The following is a 19,028-nucleotide window of genomic DNA, read 5'->3' as shown; positions in this document are numbered from 1 at the left end:
AGTAGTATTAGTGGTAGCGTGCATATATTGCCTTTTGGTCACATGATCTTCCCCTTTAAGCATTCTCTGAAAGTTCCAGCTTAATACACAAAATCCAATCTTGAAATATGATCTTTGGACTATGTGCATGCACATAGTATATTTTAATTTTAATTTTATCTTTTAGTCTATAGCAATAATCCTAAAATGTTTTATATTTGTACTGTTAAAAGTGTCCTTAAATGATTTACTTTTACTGTACCAAAACTCCTATATTGTTCTGTGTTTTCAGTAAAGGTTGTGAAGTAATAATTTTTGTTCGTTTTAAGTTTCAGCTTCCCTTTTTACTTCCCTCGGAAAAACTTTGTTTTGTTAAATCAATCTGGGCCCGTTTTTAATTTAAATTAATTGCACTGCAATGATATTTTTTTTTGGGGGGGGGGGCTGATTTCTAAAAAAACTCGAATTCTCAATTTCTCAAGTAATGAGTACCCTCCGAAGTTTCTGCGACCATGAGGTGGTAGTGCAGATGAGGAAGGGGCAGCCCCCCTCCTGTACGAAATATATTCCGATAATTTTGGGGTTTGATTTTACTCTTTACTTTCATAATAACAGTGTAGACCAGAAATATTCCTAGAAATCAATAAGGATAAATATCAATTCCACATCTTTGATGGGTTTTCGAAACTTTTTCTATCCCCCCCCCCAAAAAAAAAATAAAACATGAAACAAAACAAAAGTACTGTATTCAGCCCTGGGCTTATAGATCAATTTTTCCTTCCCCTTTCCTCTTGTTTTTCCCTTAGAACTAATTCTGTGTTTATTTGAAGACTCAGTGACACTTGGGATGTTTGAGCATTAAAATGCAGCCTTTGAAGTATCTTCCTCTCTCCCAAACTAGCCGAAGTATTTTTAAGCTCTAAACAAATTTCATTGTCTTAGGTAAATTCATTGGTGTTTTACAATTCCAAACAATCTCATATAAGCGCTTTAAACCTCAACAGCAGGGTTCCCTGATTGTTTTGTAGTTGGGTAAGGAGGAATATGCCTTAAACCAGCCATTTTAATGCACCTCTTTTAAAGTTTAAAGCGCATTTTAAAGTTTTTTTTTTGTACAAAGATGTCTTTGTTCAAAGACTACTGCTTAAGGGATACTGATACGCACGATACCGGTACACCCGATACGGATACACTTCGTACAGCCCTTTTCCAAGGGACTATTGAGGGTCATATTATCGCGAAAACCGTAGTTATTGGACATTTTAAATATGTCGAACAAAAGGGGTATCACAAAACTTTGAACGGGTGACTTTGGGGGGAGGGGGGCTAGCTGTCTTCCAATTTTTTTGGTCACTTAAGAAGGGCACTACCAAATTTAATTTCCAATCAAATGAGCCATTAAACATATCTCTATGGTGTTCTGGTCACCCAGGTAGAAAAAACAAGAATTGAAAACGGGAGACAAATGAGTGCTACCCATGCAAAAAAGTGATTTTCCTTGTTGTTCAAGGAGGGTGGCTGTAATTTCCCTGTAACTGGTTTTCGACCGTGCTGATTCTACTGATACACTTTTCATTTTGACCTGACGCCATTTTCGAGGGATTTCAAGATTTTTTCGAAATCATCATAAATTTCTTTTCGCAATAAACTTTTACTTTTAAGACAAACCGAAATAAAGGTTACCATTCCTGAATTTGTGCCATATATTAATTTTTTTCACTAGGCAGTTTTTTTTTCAAAACGCATTTTATGATCATGATATTATGGTTGCAGTTGCTGCTGCAACCATGATTTTTTTTTTCAGGGTGATCGTATCGAGCCAATGGTCCTTAAACATCGGGAGACAGCTTATTCGAACGGAAATTGAAATTTTTAGTGCTCTATTTGAGTAACCAAAAAGATTGGAGGGCAATTAGCCCCCCTACCATGCCCCCTTTTTTCCAAAATCGTTCTATCAAAATTTTGTGATAGCCATTTTGTTCAGCATAGATAAAAAGTCTAAAAACCAAAGATTTCGAGATAATATGACCCCCCCCCCCACATTGCCTGGGGATAGGTCTTTAAGTTATCAAATTTGCCCATTGTTTACGTATAGTATTTGTAATTGGGGTGTATACAAACATTATTCGGGGGACATTTTGTGCTCGGGGTGGGCTTCCATGGGGAGAATTTAGTCGTGGAAGGAAATTTCTGGGGGGTGAGCTCTCCAAGGGAAATTTTCACTGGGAGGATGATTTTACGAAATTTCAATACGAGGTTATTTTTATTTATCTTACTTTCTCTTTGCCAACTCAATTTTGCATGTAGAGATATTCTGTCTGGGGGAAATTTTCAGTGGGTTTGGACTTCCGGGAAAAAAAATCCGCGGAAGGGGGGGGAGGCTTAATGAGCGATCAGAAAAACGATTAGAAATTAAAGTCTTTTTTTTTAATGAAAGTATGTGAAGAAGAATTTGTAAGACAGAATCTAAAACTATTATCGAATTTTGCTTATTCTAATTCACGAACTAATTCAAGAACTGTTGTTGTTTGTGAAATTTGTTTTTTTAGAGTTTCGGTTACTATTGAGCCTGGTCGCTCCTTACTTACAGTTTATTACCGCGAACTGTTTGATATAGCCCCGACCTAATATTTTTCATCTAAGTAGAACCTGTTTCTCTGACGCTCATTCTTAATGAAAGAATCCTAAGTATGATAAAAATATAATACTTTAGAAAACAAATTTGGGCTATATATTTGCACATTAGGGAAGGTGGGGTGTAAATTACAGCGGGTGTGGATGCCTAATAAGTTAAGTACAATTATTCTGCATATTATGAAGTAAGAATTGTTTTCTATGTTCATACTGTCCAAATATTTTATCCCCCCCTAATGTGCAAATATGTAGCCCAAATTATATATTTCCCACCTAGTCTGTCACTTCTTTTAGTCTTGTCTCACGCTAAGCTGAAAGAAACTAACGAAAAAAAACGGTTGTATGATGTGCCAATCGATGAACAACTTGAGTGGTCTGGGATATATCATACAACTACCAAAACTCTTTTTTCTTTTTCTTTCTTTAATCTTAATTGAAGAATCCGTTGTAACCATGAAAAACTGACTAGAAACAACTAATTACCGAAGAGACGTTTGACGTGACTACAGACGAGTTATCGTTGCTTATACATTTGACAAAAAAAAATAAAATAATATAGTGTTATTTAAGGGATTATATACCACAAGGAATTATATCGGGCCTGTAGATGCTATGGCAGTTTTATGTCACCTACCAATTCAGTGAAGGAGCGGATATGCATCACGTTCCCGGATGTGCGTCATCTTCCTGGAATTTGGTCTTGGGGAGAATATTCAAACTGCGTCATTCTATTTTTTTCTGTCTTTTTTCTTTGCTGAGCTCCAGACGACGCTGAGTTTTTGCAAATATTTTCAGTCAAACGCTATAGAATAAGATCCATTATTATGAGACGGATGAAAATTCATTTCAATATACATTTTGATGTTGCATTATTTTAAGCATATCTTAATAAGGTATAAAATGTATCGTTTAGCATACATTACTTATCCCCGTGGCAATTGGTCAGCTATGAGATTTTAATTGAGGGAGGGGAATTTACTGTTAAATTTGACAAAGAGGCAAAGAGCAAATTTTGGGCCAAAAAGCGACATACTGATTTATTGACTAAGTCAATTTGGGGAGAGTCCTCACTTTCGCACGGGTGCCAATTTACAAAAATGTTGGAGGGATGGGCAAGGATTTCTCTGCAATTTATTTATGAAGGTACAAAAAATGGTGTATTTCAAAATATACCGCGGGAGGGGGGCAATTTATCGACTGTTTCAGTTAAAATATTCTGGTTTGCAGGTAGCGCCAATTAACGAAAATTTTGCGGGTGCGGGGGGGGGGTGGGGGGTGGGGGGCGGGATATGTCTACAGTTTCTTTTTGTGAAAATATAAAACGGTATTTTTCATAATATGCAGGAAAGGTAGGGGCACTTTTTCGATTGTTTTGATGACAATATCTAAGAGGTCCAACCCCCATTCAATACCACCCTCTCATAGTCAATGTAAATTAAAAAAGCCCCATGTTTCTTCGATTTTGTGACAGGAAAGTATGTTCAGAATTATTGGTTTCCAAAAATAAATTTCCGCTATTAATAGATCCCCACCACTCATAAAATAGAAATGCGAATTTCACTGTTGTTTTTAAGTGTTCTTAGGGCAGCTAGGGATAATTCTAACTGAATTTTCTATTTCCTACCATAACTTAGCTCAATCTCTTTTGAAGTTTCATTAGGGATTAATGAGCTTCCTAGAGGCATATTTAACTCTAACTAGGCTTATTCTTATGACTTTTGAATCCCCCTTAGACTGTATGGTAATTTTTATGTAAATTTTAAACTTACACAAAAATAGTGTTGCCTTAATTTTTTTCTGGCTGTAGCCTAGGTCTCTTTTTCTTGAGATTTCAATTTTGAAAGCAAAAATACTATGATCTCAGCAGGATTTTAAGCCATACCTATAACATGACTATTTAACATGAACCCAACAGGGCTATTAAACTTTATAAATCAGGATGGAGCAAAGATATATTGCTCAAAACACTTTTCTTCTTACCCTTTTGAATTACAGATTCATGTCTGAAAGTTTCACTTTTATAACACAAGCTATGGATTATTCAGGCCATTCTTTCAAGGCCCAGTATGCTATGAACCGGTCTTTCACCTTATTAGATAAAAAACAAGTTTTTTAACTGAAAGTAAGGAGCGACATTAAAACTTAAAACGAACAGAAATTATTCCGTATATGGAAGGGGCTGTCCCCTCCTCAACGCCCCGCTCTTTACGCTGGAGTTTGACTCTTTCTCACAGCTCTACTTTTTAAAACAATAAAAAAACTTAAGCGTAAAGAGCGGGGCGTTGAGGAGGGGACAGCCTCTTTCATATACGGAACAATTTCTGTCTGTTTTAAGTTTTAATGTCGCTCCTTACTTTCAGTTAAAAAAAACTTCTTTCTTCAAATTTAATTTCTAAACGTTTTCCAAATAATTCAGGTTTGAATTTGGCTCACCGTACATGAAAAATTAAAACGAAATTTGCATATTAATTTTGGCAGATTTTTTCCAGATATGAAAGGTTGCCCCCTCATCAATACCTTGATCTATATGCTAAGGCTGTTAGTACTTGAAAAAAAAGCTTTCTTTTCTAATTAAACGGCCCCCGTGTTTCAATTTTAGCAAACAGTCAAACTTTCGCGTAAAGAGTAAGGTATTGAGGACGGGGCAATCCTTCACATATGGCATAATTCCTGTTCGTTTTTCAAATAATGCCGGTAAATCTGGCTCAACCTCTATGAAATATACCCCTACTCCTAACAGAAAACTCCTCCGTTGAAATTTCATCCGATGTAAAGTGCACCCCCCCCTCGTCAAATTCCTTCCAGACAGTTCCGTCCTCGCTGAGAATCCCCCTCCCTGTAAAAGTGCTTGAAAACGATTCACCCTGAAAAATTCTCCTTAGCATTCTTTCATTTGAATAAGACTTTAGTCTCTAATCGGTTTCTCGATCACTCTAGAAATGATCCTTTTTATGGAAATTGTTTCCTAGAAAACAAAACACGCGGAAAAAGCTCCTAGATAATTCCCCTGGGACATCTTCACATAAAAAATTTGGCAAAGAGAATGTAAGACAATTAAAAAGAATTTCGTATAGTAATTCTGTCAAAACCCCCCAGTGTAGCATTTCCCCTGAAATATTCACTCCCCCGAAATTTCGTCCCCAATGAAGATTCTTCCCATAGAAATCCATCTCAAGTATACCCCCCCCCCCTAAAAAAAGTGGCTGTATGCTTCCCAATAACAAATACTGTATGTTAACAATGGGCAAAGTTCACAACTTGCAGCCCTTCCCCTGGGGACTCTGGGGGGTCATTTTACACCTAAAGATATAGTTGTTAGATTTTGCAACTATATTGAACAAAATGGCTATTTCAAAACTTTGATCAGGTGACTTTGGGAAAAAATGAGCGTGGGAGGGAGCCGTCCATTTTTTGGGTCACTTAAAAAAGCCACTAGAACTTTTAATTTCCGTTCGAATGAGTCCTCTCGCGATATTCTAGGACCACTGGGTCGATACGATCACCCCTGAGAAGAACAAAAAAAAACAAATAAACACGCATCCGTGATCTTTCTTCTGGCAAAAATACAAAATTTTACATTTTTAAAGATAAGCGCTTAAAAACTTTACTGTAAGGTTCTCTGATACGCTGAATCTGATGGTGTGATTTTCATTAAGATTCTATGACTTTTACGGTGTGTTTTCTTCTTTTTTGCCAAAACAAGGCAAAATTTCTCAGGCTCGTAACTTTTGATAGGTAAGACTAAACTTAATGAAACTTATATTTGAAATTAGCCTAAAAATTCAAATCTTTTGATGCATCTATTGGTATCAAAATTTAGTTTTTTAGATTGGATTGAATTAAACTTTATTAAACAATAAAAAAACAACACAATTTAAACATTTGACAAGTAGCCGTTCAAGAAGAAACAAAGCTCTCAAAAGATTTTCGGTTAGTTTTAGAGTTTCGGTTACTATCCAGCCGGGTCACTCCTTACTTACAGTTCATTACCACGAATTGTTTGAGAGTAGCAGGAAGGAACGGTCCTCAATCAGACCTCAAATTTTCAATCAGAAAATTTGAAAGGTCAGAAAAAGTGCCTCCACGGGCAAAGATAAAGGGATAAATGGAAAAATAGATAATGGATAAAATGGAAAAAAGGATAATGGATGAAATGGAAAAAAGATAAATGGAAACTCAGCCGCAATAAAAAACGATTCCACTATCAGATTTTATTTAAAAATAAAATAGATTCCCTTTTATTTAACATACTGGCTAAATAGCCTGACTGCGAAAGCTAAAAATAGTTGTAGTCTATTATGATTCCATCTATCCCCCCTCACACACTAAAAAAGTTGAAAGTTTCGTCCCAATTCTCCTACCTTGTGGCAAAAATGAATTAGACCCCCCCCCTTAAAAATGAATTAACGGCGATGTGAATAAAGTCAGCTTCCCCAGGGATGGAGTTAGTTCCTCTATCCCTGTTATCGGATATTATCTTCTCTAACTATGTCCTCCAGCCAAGGCCGTATCCAGGGGGGGGGGTGTAGGTGGTTTGAACCCCCCCGCCCCCTGAAACTTTTGTCTGACTTGTAAAAACGTAACAAAAATGATTATAAAAAAAATTTTGATACTTTTTTTCAAGTTTTTTTTTTGTAAATCTCCCCCCAAAAAATAATTTTCTTGTACCCCCCCCCCTGAAAAAAAATTCTTGATACAGCCCAACCTCCCGCTCAATGTCCTGTTCATGAAATACCTCCAGTTGGCATCTAATACCGCCGGACTGGATATTTTTCTGTTTCCACCGTGATCTCATATTTTTGGTGAACTGTATAGTGGAATTGGCCCTTCCTTTTTGAGTAGAAAGGCCCCTATTGCTCGTGATGGGAGTCCATATATGGGCATAGAATACTGACGGGACCGTTTGCTGCCATCTACAATATAGTCTAACGCTGACGGGCTATAATTTATTCAAGGATAATCGATCGAATCTAATGAGGTCAAGGTCAATTGATTTGTTGTTGTTGTTCGTCCAGGTGTATTGTCTCCGGGACATAGTTTGCGCATGCGCACTAAGGGGAAGAGATTTATTGATCTAGGACAAGAAGGGGAGAGAATTTCCGAGAACTTGATTTACATAATCGGTGGGGAATGTATTGATCTAGGGCAAGAGGGGAGAGGATTTCCGAGAACTTGATTTGCATAATTGAGGGGAATGTATTGATCCATGAAAGAGGAATTAAATAGTTGTTTCTAAGGGGAATTATTGATTTACGAAAGGAGAATTAGAAATGACATCACTTGTTATCTTGGAATTATGCGGGAGTCTAAAGAGATAGAAGTTCTATTTTTAAATATGGCTTCTTTTATCTTTAGGTCACAGAGATAAATTAATATTCTATCGAAACCATAATAGTGTAACCAAGAACATCTTAGAGATGAAAAGATTAACGCGGGAAAGGGTTTCCTAGGAATTTCAAATATGACAGCGCTGGGATGTCAAAACAAAAGGAACATGCAGAAATTACGTTTAGGGATTATTTGGGCGAAACCGTTTTGAGACATTTTAGAAGATGATTTAAGTGAAACCGTTTGAGGTATTTTAGAAGATGATTTTAGAAGATGATTTAGAAGAGGATTTGAGGGTGAAACTCTGTGGTCGTTATAATACACAAGTTCCATTTGAACAATGTTGTGAGGTTCCCTACCCCAACAACCCCCCTACCCCAACTCCAAAGGGCCCCGACCCCCTACCCCAACCCCGAAGGAACCCCACGGCCCCCAAAGGCCCCCCGGGCCCACAAAGGCCCTTCGGACCCCCAAAGATCTACCCGGTCCTCCAATGGCCCCCCGGGACCCCAAAGGGCCCCCAGGCCCCCCAAAGGCCCTCCGGGACCCCAAAGAACCCCCCAACTTTTTTGCCCCCCATTTTGTAATACTTGTTTTTGCACACTTGAGACAGAGAAAGGCCTCCAGATTTCAAAAGGCTTTTTATATCTTTTCAGAACAAGTACCTTTATTAATGCCCTTCTTAAACCCATTTTACAAGTTGAAGTACTCATCCTTTTCACCAAAACTTTACTTTACAACTTTTTGAATAACCCAACATCAAGCAATACTTTTCAAAAGGCTTCATTATATCTTTTCAGAACAAGTTCCTTTCTTAATACCCCTCTTAAACCCATTTTAAAACTTGAAGTACTCATCCTTTTCACCCACAACTTTACTTTATGGCTTTTTGAATATCCCATCACCAAGCAATACTTTCAAAAGGCTTTTTTATATCTTTTCAGAACAAAAATCAAATATTACCAATAAAATCACATGTATTTTAAATGTGTGCATCAAAGTAACAACAATCTTCTTTAATTCCACCAAATGTTTACTGAACACACACAATTTTCTCTTAGAAATAATAGTTTTCATCAGTGATAACACTTTTTCTGTTCGAAATAGTAAGTTTTCTACAAAATATACCAAATGTTTTCTTAGAAGTAACAATTTTTGAGTGTGATAACAACTTTTCTATCAGAAGTAGCAAGTTCTGCTTAACACTAACAAACCTTCTCATCAAAGTAACGACATTTTACCTTAATACTAACTTACTTTTACTGAACACAGACAAATATCTCTTAGAGATAATATTTTTCCTCAATGATAACACTTTTTCTGTTCGCACTAGCAAGTTTTCTGTCAAAGATACCAAATTTTTTCTTAGAAGTAACATTTTTTGATTGTGATAACAACTTTTCTGTCAGAAGTAGCAAGTTCTGCTTAACACTAACAAACCTTCTCATCAAGGTAACGACATTTTAACTTAATACTAACATACTTTTAATGAACACACACAAATTTCTCTTAGATATAATATTTTTCATCAGTGATAACACTTTTTCTGTTCGAACTAGCAAGTTTTCTACCAAAGATATCAAATTTTTTTTTAGAAGTAACATTTTTGTGACTGTGATAACAACTTTTTTGTCAGAAGTAGCAAGTTTTGCTTAACACTAACAAACATTCTCATCAAAGTAACGAGATTTTATCTTAAAACTAATATACTTTTACTGAACACACAAATTTCTCTTAGAAATAATATTTTTCATCAGTGATAACACATTTTCTGTTCGAACTAGCAACTTTTCTACCAAAGATACCAAATTTTTTCTTAGAAGTAACAATTTTTGATTGTAACAACAACTTTTCTGGTAGAAGTAGCAAGTTTTGCTAAACACTAGCAAACCTTCTCATCAAAGTAACTACATTTTACCTTAAAACTAGCATACTTTTACTGAACACACACAAATTTCTCTTAGAAATAATATTTTTCATCAGTGATAACACTTTTTCTGTTCGAACTAGCAATTTTTTTACCAAAGATACCAAATTTTCCACTTCAGTTCAGATTATTCTCAAAGAGATGAAAAAATTTAAAATAATGTTCCAAATTTTTCATAGAAGATTGAAAAGTTCAAGTTCACTTCTGAATTTTCCAAAGAACACAATTCAATTCTAATTTCTCCACAGAAAATGCAAATCTTCCACTCCACTTTTGAGTTCACCAAGACATAACGAAATTTAAAGTTCTATTCTAAATTTTTCCGTAGTAGATAGAAAAAGCTACACCATAGTTGTGAATATTTGCTATGAAGATAAAAAGTTCTAATTCAATTTTAAATTTTCTCAACGAAGTGAAGAAAAGTTCAACTTCGATTCTGAATTTTCTCAAGGAAAAGAAATAAGTTATTGATCAATTCTATTTTTCCAAAATAATATAAAAATTTTCCACTTCAATTCAGATTTTTCCCAAAGACATAAAAAAATTTAAAATACTGTTCCAAATTTTTCATAGAAGATAGAAAAGTTCAAGTTCTCTTCTGAATTTTACCAAAGAACACACTTCAATTCTAAGTTCAGCCGAGAAAACAAAAAGCTTCCACTTTAGTTCTTTTTTCCCCAAAGACACAAAAATTAAAGTTCTATTCTAGATTTTACCGTAGAAGATAGAAAAAGTTATACCTTTAATGCGAATACTTACATTGAAGATAAAAAGTTCCACTTTAATTCTCAATTTTCTCAATGAAAAGAAATAAGCTATTGTTCAATTCTATTTTTCCACATAATATAAAAATTTTCCACTTCACTTCAGATTTTTCTCAAAGAGATTTACAAATTTAAAATAATGTTCCAAATTTTTCATAGAAGATAGAAAAGTTCAAGTTCTCTTCTGAATTTAACCAAAGAACATAATTCAATTCTAATTTCTCCAGAGTAAATAAAAATCTTACACTTCAGTTTTACGTTCACCAAGACATAAAGAAATTTAAAGTTCTATTCTAAATTTTTCCCTAGTAGATAGAAAAAACTATACCATAGTTGTGAATATTTTCTCGGAAGATAAAAAGTTCTAATTCAATTTAAAATTTTCTCAATGAAAAAGAAATAAGTTATTGATCAATTGTATTTTCCCAAATAATATAAAAATTTTCCACTTCAGTTCAGATTTATCTCAAAAAGATGTAAAAAATTTAAATAATATTCCAAATTTTTCATAGAAGACAAAAAAGTTTAAGTTCACTTCTGAATTTTACCAAAGAACAAAATTCAATTCTAATTTCTCCAGAGAAAATGCAAATCTTCCACTTCAGTTTTAAGTTCACCAAGACATAAAGAAATTTAAAGTTCTATTCTAAATTTTTCCGTAGTAGATAGAAAAAGCTATACCATAGTTGTGAATATTTTCCCGGAAAATAAAAAGTTCCACTTTAATGAGCGCTCATGATAAGCTAACCTAACCTACCCTAACTTAAACGTCCAGAAATGTTTACTAGCTAACCTAACTTAGCTAACCTAACCTAACTTAACTTAAACACGGAGAAATGTTTCTATTTATTTATGAATATTTATTTATACCAAACCTAACCTAACCTATGATTTTGGAGGTCAGATGATTGAGCTTGAAAGATTGTCTTTAATAATAGGACGACGCACTCGTTTTCTAACTTAGAAATTTGAGGAGTAAATCTCTAAGACAAAGGAGCTACAATTTAATTTAAAAGTTAACTTGAGTCTCCGGAAAAAAAATCGGTAAAATTGCCCCTGAAAATTTCATGCCTGGAACCCCCCTCCCCCCCCCACTACATGTAAAATCAATCCCCGTGCAAAATCCTTCCACTCGGATATTTTTTATTTTCTTTAGAGAAAATTAGAATTGGACTATAACTTTTTTCTTTTCTTTGAGAAAATTCAGAAGAGAACTTGAACTTTTCTTCACTTCCTTGTGAAAACTCATAATTAAAGTGGAACCTTTTATCTTCTCTGGGAAAACATCCAGAAGAGAACTTGAACTTTTCTTCACTTCTTTGAGAAAATAGAGAATTAATGCAGAAACTTTTCTCTTCTTGGAGGAAAAATTTAGAATCAAAGTATCTACAGAAAAATTTAGAACAGAACTTTAAATTTTTCATCTCTTTGAGAAAAACCAGAGCTGAAGTGGAAACTTTTTATTTTCTTGGAAAAACTAGAAGAGAACTTGAACTTTTCTTCCCTTCATTGAGAAAATTTAGAATTAAAGTGGAACTTTTTATCTTCATGGTAAGTATTTACATCTAAGGTATAACTTTTTCTATCTTCTACGGGGAAATTTAGAAACGAACTTTAATTTTTTATGTCTATGGGGAAATAAGAACTGAAGTGGAAGCTTTTTATTTTCTCTGGTGAAATTAGAATTGAAGTGTGTTCTTTGGTAAAATTCAGAATTGAAGTGGAACTTTTCTATCTTCTATGAAAAAATTTGGAACAGTATTCTAAATTTTTCCTCTCTTTGAGAAAGATCTGGACTGAAGTGGATATTTTTTTATTTTCCCTGGAAAAATAGAATTGATCAATAACTTATTTCTTTTTCATTGAGAAAATTCAGAAGAGAAGTTGAACTTTTCTTCACTTCGTTGAGAAAATTTAAAATTGAATTAGAACTTTTTATCTTCATAGCAAATATTCACAACTATGGTGTAGCTTTTTCTATCTACTACGGAAAAATTTAGAATAGAACTTTAAATTTCGTTATGTCTTGGTGAACTCAAAAGTGGAGTGGAAGATTTTTATTTTCTCTGGAGAAATTAGAATTGAATTGTGTTCTTTGGTAAAATTCAGAAGTGAACTTGAACTTTTCTCTCTTCTATGAAAAATTTGGAACATTATTTTAAATTTTTTCATCTCTTCGAGAAAAATCTGAACTGAAGTGGAAAATTTTTAAATTATTTGGAAAAATAGAATTGAACAATAACTTATTTCTTTTTCATTGAGAAAAGTTAGAATTAAATAAGAACTTTTTATCTTCAAGGTAAGTATTCGCATCTAAGGTATAACTTTTTCTATCTTCTACGGTAAAATTTAGAATGGAACTTTAATTTTTGTGTCTTGGAGAAATAAGAACTGGAGTGGAAGCTTTTTTTTTCTCTGGTGAAATTAGAATTGAATTGTGTTCTTTGGTAAAATTCAGAAGAGAACTTGAACTTTTCTATCTTCTATGAAAAATTTGGAACATTATTTTAAATTTTTTCATATCTTTGAGAAAAATCTGAACTGAAGTGGAAAATTTTATATTATTTTGGAAAAATAGAATTGAACAATAACTTATTCCTTTTTCATTGAGAAAATTTAGAATTAAAGTGGAACTTTTTATCTTCCGGGAAAATATTCACAACTATGGTATAGCTTTTTCTATCTACTACGGAAAAATTTAGAACAGAACTTTAAATTTCTTTATGTCTTGGTGAACTTAAAACTGAAGTGGAGGATTTGCATTTTCTCTGGAGAAATTAGAATTGAATTTTGTTCTTTGGTAAAATTCAGAAGAGAACTTGAACTTTTCTCTTTGATAAAAATCTGAATTGAAGTGGAAAAGTTTTATATTATTTTGGAAAAATAGAATTGATCAATAAATTATTTCTTTTCATTGAGAAAATTCAGAATCGAAGTTGAACTTTTCTTCATTTCGTTGAGAAAATTTAAAATTGAATTAGAATTTTTTATCGTCATAGCAAATATTCACAACTATGGTGTAGCTTTTTCTATCTACTACGGAAAAATTTAGAATAGAACATTAAATTTCGTTATGTCTTGGTGGACTTAAAAGTGGAGTGGAAGATTTGCATTTTCTCTGGAGAAATTAGAATTGAATTGTGTTCTTTGGTAAAATTCAGAAGTGAAATTGAACTTTTCTATCTTCTATGAAAATTTTGGAACATTATTTTAAATTTTTCATCTCTTTGAGAAAAATCTGAACTGAAGTGGAAAATCTGGTATCTTTGGTAAAAAAAATTGCTAGTTCGAACAGAAAAAGTGTTATCACTGATGAAAAATATTATTTCTAAGATAAATTTGTGCGTGTTCAGTAAAAGTATGTAAGTTTTTTAAGGTAAAATATGGTTACTTTGATGAGAATTTTCTTTAGCAGTTAGCCAAACTTGATAGTATTGCCAGAAAAGTTGTTGATACAATCAAACATTGTTACTTGTAATACAAAAATTGGTAACTTTGGTAGAAAACTTGCTAGTTCGAACAGAAAATGTGTTAACACTGATGAAAAATATTATTTCTAAGATAAATTTGTGTGTGTGTTCAGTAAAAGTATGTTAGTTTTAAGGTAAAATGTCGTTACTTTCATGAGAAGGTTTGTTAGTGTTAAGCAAAACTTGCTACTTCTGACAGAAAAGTTGTTATCACATTAAAAAAATGTTACTTCTAAAAAAAATTGGTATCTTTGGTAGAAAACTTGCTAGTTCGAACAGAAAAAGTGTTATCACTGACGAAAAATATTATTTATAAGAGAAATTTGTGTTTTTTCAGTAAAAGTAAGTTAGTTTTAAGGTAAAATGTCGTTACTTTGATGAGAAGGTTTGTTAGTGTTAGGCAAAACTTGCTACTTCTGACAGAAAAGTTGTTATGACAATAAAAAAATGTTACTTCTAAGAAAAAATTTGGTATCTTTGGTAGAAAACTTGCTAGTGCGAGCAGAAAAAGTATTATCGCTGATGAAAAATATTATTTCTAAGAGAAATTTGTGTGTGTTCAGTAAAAGTATGTTAGTATTAAGGTAAAATGTCATTACTTTGATGAGAAGGTTTGTTATTTTTAAACAGAACGTGCTACTTCTGACAGTAAAGTTGCTCTCACAAACGAAAAATTTTACTTCTAAGAAAAAATTTGGTAACTTTGACAGAAAACTTGCTAGTTCGAACAGAAAAAGTGTTATCACTGATAAAAAATATTATTTCTAATAGAAAATTGTGTGTGTTCAGTAAACATTTGGTGGTATTAAAGAAGATTGTTGTTACTTTGATGCACACATTTAAGATATATGTGATTTTATTATTAATAATTGATTTTTGTTCTGAAAAGATATAAAAAAGCCTTTGGAAAGTATTGCTTGGTGATGGGATATTCAAAAAGCCATAAAGTAAAGTTGTGGGTGAAAAGGATGAGTACTTCAAGTTGTAAAATGGATTTAAGAGGGGTATTAAGAAAGGAACTTGTTCTGAAAAGATATAATAAAGCCTTTTGAAAAGTATTGCTTGATGTTGGGGTATTCAGAAAGTTGTAAAGTAAAGTTTTGGTGAAAAGGATGAGTACTTCAACTTGTAAAATGGGTTTAAGAGGGGTATTAAGAAAGGAACTTGTTCTGAAAAGATATAATAAAGCCTTTTGAAATGTGGGGGCCCTTCTCTGTCTCAAGTGTGCAAAAAAAAGTATTAAAAAATGGGGGCAAACAATTTGGGGGGTTCTTTGGGGTCCCGGAGGGCCTTTGGGGGGCCCGGGGGCCCTTTGGGGTCCCGGGGGCCATTTGGGGACTGTGGGGCCTCTGGGGGCCCGGGGGCATTTGGGGGCCCGACCGGGGGCCTTTGGGGGCTGGGAGGTTCCTTCGGGGTTGGGGTAGGGGGGTCGGGGCCCTTTGGGGTTGGGGTAGGGGGGTTGTTGGGGTAGGGGACCTCACAACACTGTTCAAATGGAAGTTGTGTATTGTAACGACCACAGAGTTTCACCCTAAAATCCTCTTGTAAATCATCTTCTAAAATCATCTTCTAAAATACCTCAAACGGTTTCCCTTAAATCATCTTCTAAAATGTCTCAAAACGGTTTCGCCCAAATAATCCCTAAACGTTATTTCTGCATGTTCCTTTTGTTTTGACATCCCTGCGCTGTCACATTTGTAATTCCTAGGAAACCCTTTCCCGCGTCAATCTCTGCATCTCTAAGATGTTCTTGGTTACACTATTATGGTTTCGATAGAATATTAATTTATCTCTGTGACCTAAAGATTGAAGAAGCCGTATTTAAAAATAGAATTGCTATCTCTTTAGACTCTCGCATAATTCCAAGATAACAAGTGATCTCATTTCTAATTTTCCTTTTGTGAATCAATAATTCCCCTTAGAAACAACTAATTAATTCCCCTCGATTCGATCAATACATTCCCCTCGATTATGCAAATCAATTTCTCGGAAATCCTCTCCCCTCTTGCCCTAGATCAATACATTCCCCACCGATTATGTAAATCAAGTTCTCGGAAATTCTCTCCCCTTCTTGTCCTAGATCAATACATCTCTTCCCCTTAGTGCGCATGTGAAAACTTTGTCCCGTAGACAATACACCTGGACGAACAACAACAACAAATCAATTGACCTTGACCTCATTAGACTCGATCGATAATCCTTGAATAAATTATAGCCCGTCAGCGTTAGACTAAATTGTAGATGGCAGCACACGGTCCCGTCAGTATTCTATGCCCATATATGGACTCCCGTCATGAGCAATAGGGGCCTTATTCAGGCAACTTATTCCAAACAATACGACACGCCATTAGAGGATTAAAATCTGACCTTATGCAAGGAGTAAATGGAACTTGAACATGATTTGTCATATTACGAAGATTATAATTATTTTGATCAGAGGTAAAAGACAGCGGAACCCTTAGGGGCCGGGGGAGGTCACCATGAAGCTGAGCAAAAGTAAAACATGCACATGAAAGAATGTATAGTGACTCCAAGATCAAGTAATGGTATAACTAATGAACGATTAGTTTCCTGAGTGAGATTTCTAGCTTTATTGTAAACCTTAGAAAGTGGTTTTAACAGTGAAGGAAAGGTTGACATCCACACTATTGGACAGTAAGAAACGTAAGATTGGATCAAGCAGTGAAAAAGGATTTTCAAAATTGATCCTAGAAAAGTATGTCTAAGTTTCCTTAAAATACCGAGACTCCTGCATATCTTCATTTTAATATAATCAATGTGACGTTTGAAAGATAGGTTTTCATCAACAAGAATGCCCAAAAAACGAACATATCAGTCTTTAGATCTATGAAATATTCCTTTTGGCTGGTGAATTTCTGATAACTGGGGCTAAACCTGAGAAATACGCGAAAAAATCAAAAAACTGGACTTCGAAAAATTTAGGGTAAGATAATTAGCATCAAGCCACAAAATCACCCTCTCAAACAAATTTTCCATTAATCAAAGCTCGGATTTTCAGTTTCCCAAAGTGCCAAGTGTGCTGTCATTAGCAAAACAAACAAGGGCATCAGAAGAAGACGAACTATAGTTGCCACTATGGGCAAGGGAAGGCTTAGGATTACAAAGTCTACAGCAATTAATAAGTTTCTGCTTTTTTACGACATAATAAAGATCATTTACATAAATCAAAAATAGCGCAGGCCCTAAAACTGATCCTTGGGGGACACCAAAATTCACTTGCGATGCTGACCGGAAAAGTGGATCAACAGAAATTAACTTATCCTTCAAATAAGACTGGAACCAAAAAAATATACTTCCCCTTATGCCAAAATGAGACATCTTTGATAGAAGAATTTCATGGGTTAAGGAATCGAAAGCCTTACGAACATCCAGGAATATAGCAGCCGGAATCCATCCTGAATCTAACGAAGAATTAATACAATTCAAAAGGGTCATACAGGCATGTTCAGTGGAGTGCTTCATTCGGAAACCAAATTGAAAATCATGAAGAAAATTTTTAGATTTTAAGAAAGTAAGGAGACGAGAAAGCACAGCGTTTTCAAATATTTTACTAAATACTGACAAAATTGAAATTGGTCGATAATTTGCCGGATCATTTCTTGGTCCACCTTTATACAAAACAATAGTCCGAGCACGCTTGAGAGCATCCGGAAAAAACACCACATTCAAATGAAAGATTAACAAGTTTTGTTAGAGGCAATACTATTGAAGGAAGAATAGATTTAACTACCTTAGTAGAGATAGAATCTGGCCCAGATTAAGATGAGTTTTTCAAGCCATTAACAATTTTAGTAATTTCACTTATTGTTACTGGCTCTAGAAACATAGACTTAACACAAAATGGCCCGAGGTAAGATCTAAAGTCCAGCTTAGGCCGAGACAAAGCAACTGTAGAAGTAATATTCTTACCATTATTAGCGAAGAATGAGGTCAATGCCTGTTCGACATTAAGCTCACCCTCCATAGCTGCATCACTAATGACCAACTCATCGATAAAGAGCTGGATTAAGAACCGGGTTTAAGTACAGAATGTATTACCTTCCAAGTTTTACGAATATTACTGTCAAAAGCAGCACAGTTATTTAGATAATACAGAGACTTGGCTTTCCTATATATTCCGGTAGATCTTGAATTGACAAAGACGAATAGCACCTGCTGAAAGTGAAGCGCATTTATAAGCTCTCCAGAGATTATTCTTCCGTCTCCAGCTTTTGAGAAGTCCGGATGTCATCCATGGGTTTAGAGGAACAATCCTTTTAGACCTATGATTAGAAGGTGGTACTTTACAAATGCTAAGAATAGCCTCTTTTATGGTTCCATAAAAGGACTCAAATAAACAAGAAAAATCCTTATCATTATCAAGCAAGCTCCACGAATTTTCTCCACGATTAATTTGGACCCAAGAAGAGATAACTCTTTCTCACCAAACCTAACAGAATAAGAATCAAACACCTGAGCCCGGTTACTCTTCCCTTGTTTAAAGCTGAATCGAGAATATATTAGAAAATGATCGGAGATATCACTAACTAAAATTGATTTTTCCTTCAAACTAAGCGTAGAGAAGATATAGTCAATCAAAGAAGCTGCACATTAGTTACTCGTGTGGGGATGGATGTAGATGGTAGTCCTGCGGCAAGCATGGTTGAAAGAAAATCAACTGAAGCCGAAGAGTTTGAATCCATCAAATTTATATTAAAGTCACACATTATGACACGGACGTTTCAGTATTATGTCAAGTATTTCCTCAAGATTTCGAAGAAACAATGGAATAGCACCACTAGGAGAACGATAAATATACCTAATAACTATGATTAGATCTATACCATTAGATCTAATTTCTAAAAATTGTGACTCGAAAATACCTTCAAAATACCTTCATCACGCAAGCAATAATGCAAATTGCAA

The 19,028-nt window shown here is 34.4% G+C and overlaps 1 protein-coding gene across 4 annotated transcripts in view; it reads left to right on the top strand.

The window, feature by feature from the left end:
• LOC148955813 (uncharacterized) overlaps positions 1–19,028 on the top strand; it is an 88,710-nt gene that overhangs the window by 44,345 nt on the left and 25,337 nt on the right. Inside the window, exon 1 of one of the 4 annotated variants that reach the window (XM_089104387.1) lies at positions 3,476–3,506. The exons of the other annotated variants lie outside the window; for them this stretch is intronic. The gene's annotated coding sequence lies outside the window, so the exon portion shown is untranslated. Of the gene's footprint in view, positions 1–3,475; positions 3,507–19,028 lie in introns of those variants that run through there. 4 annotated transcript variants of the gene reach the window in all.

This window comes from Artemia sp. Qi Xiang Cuo, chromosome 2 (assembly GCF_049724085.1).
Source record: "Artemia sp. Qi Xiang Cuo chromosome 2, ASM4972408v1, whole genome shotgun sequence".
Taxonomy (NCBI): domain Eukaryota; kingdom Metazoa; phylum Arthropoda; class Branchiopoda; order Anostraca; family Artemiidae; genus Artemia; species Artemia sp. Qi Xiang Cuo.
This window is presented reverse-complemented; position numbering and strand designations above follow the sequence as displayed.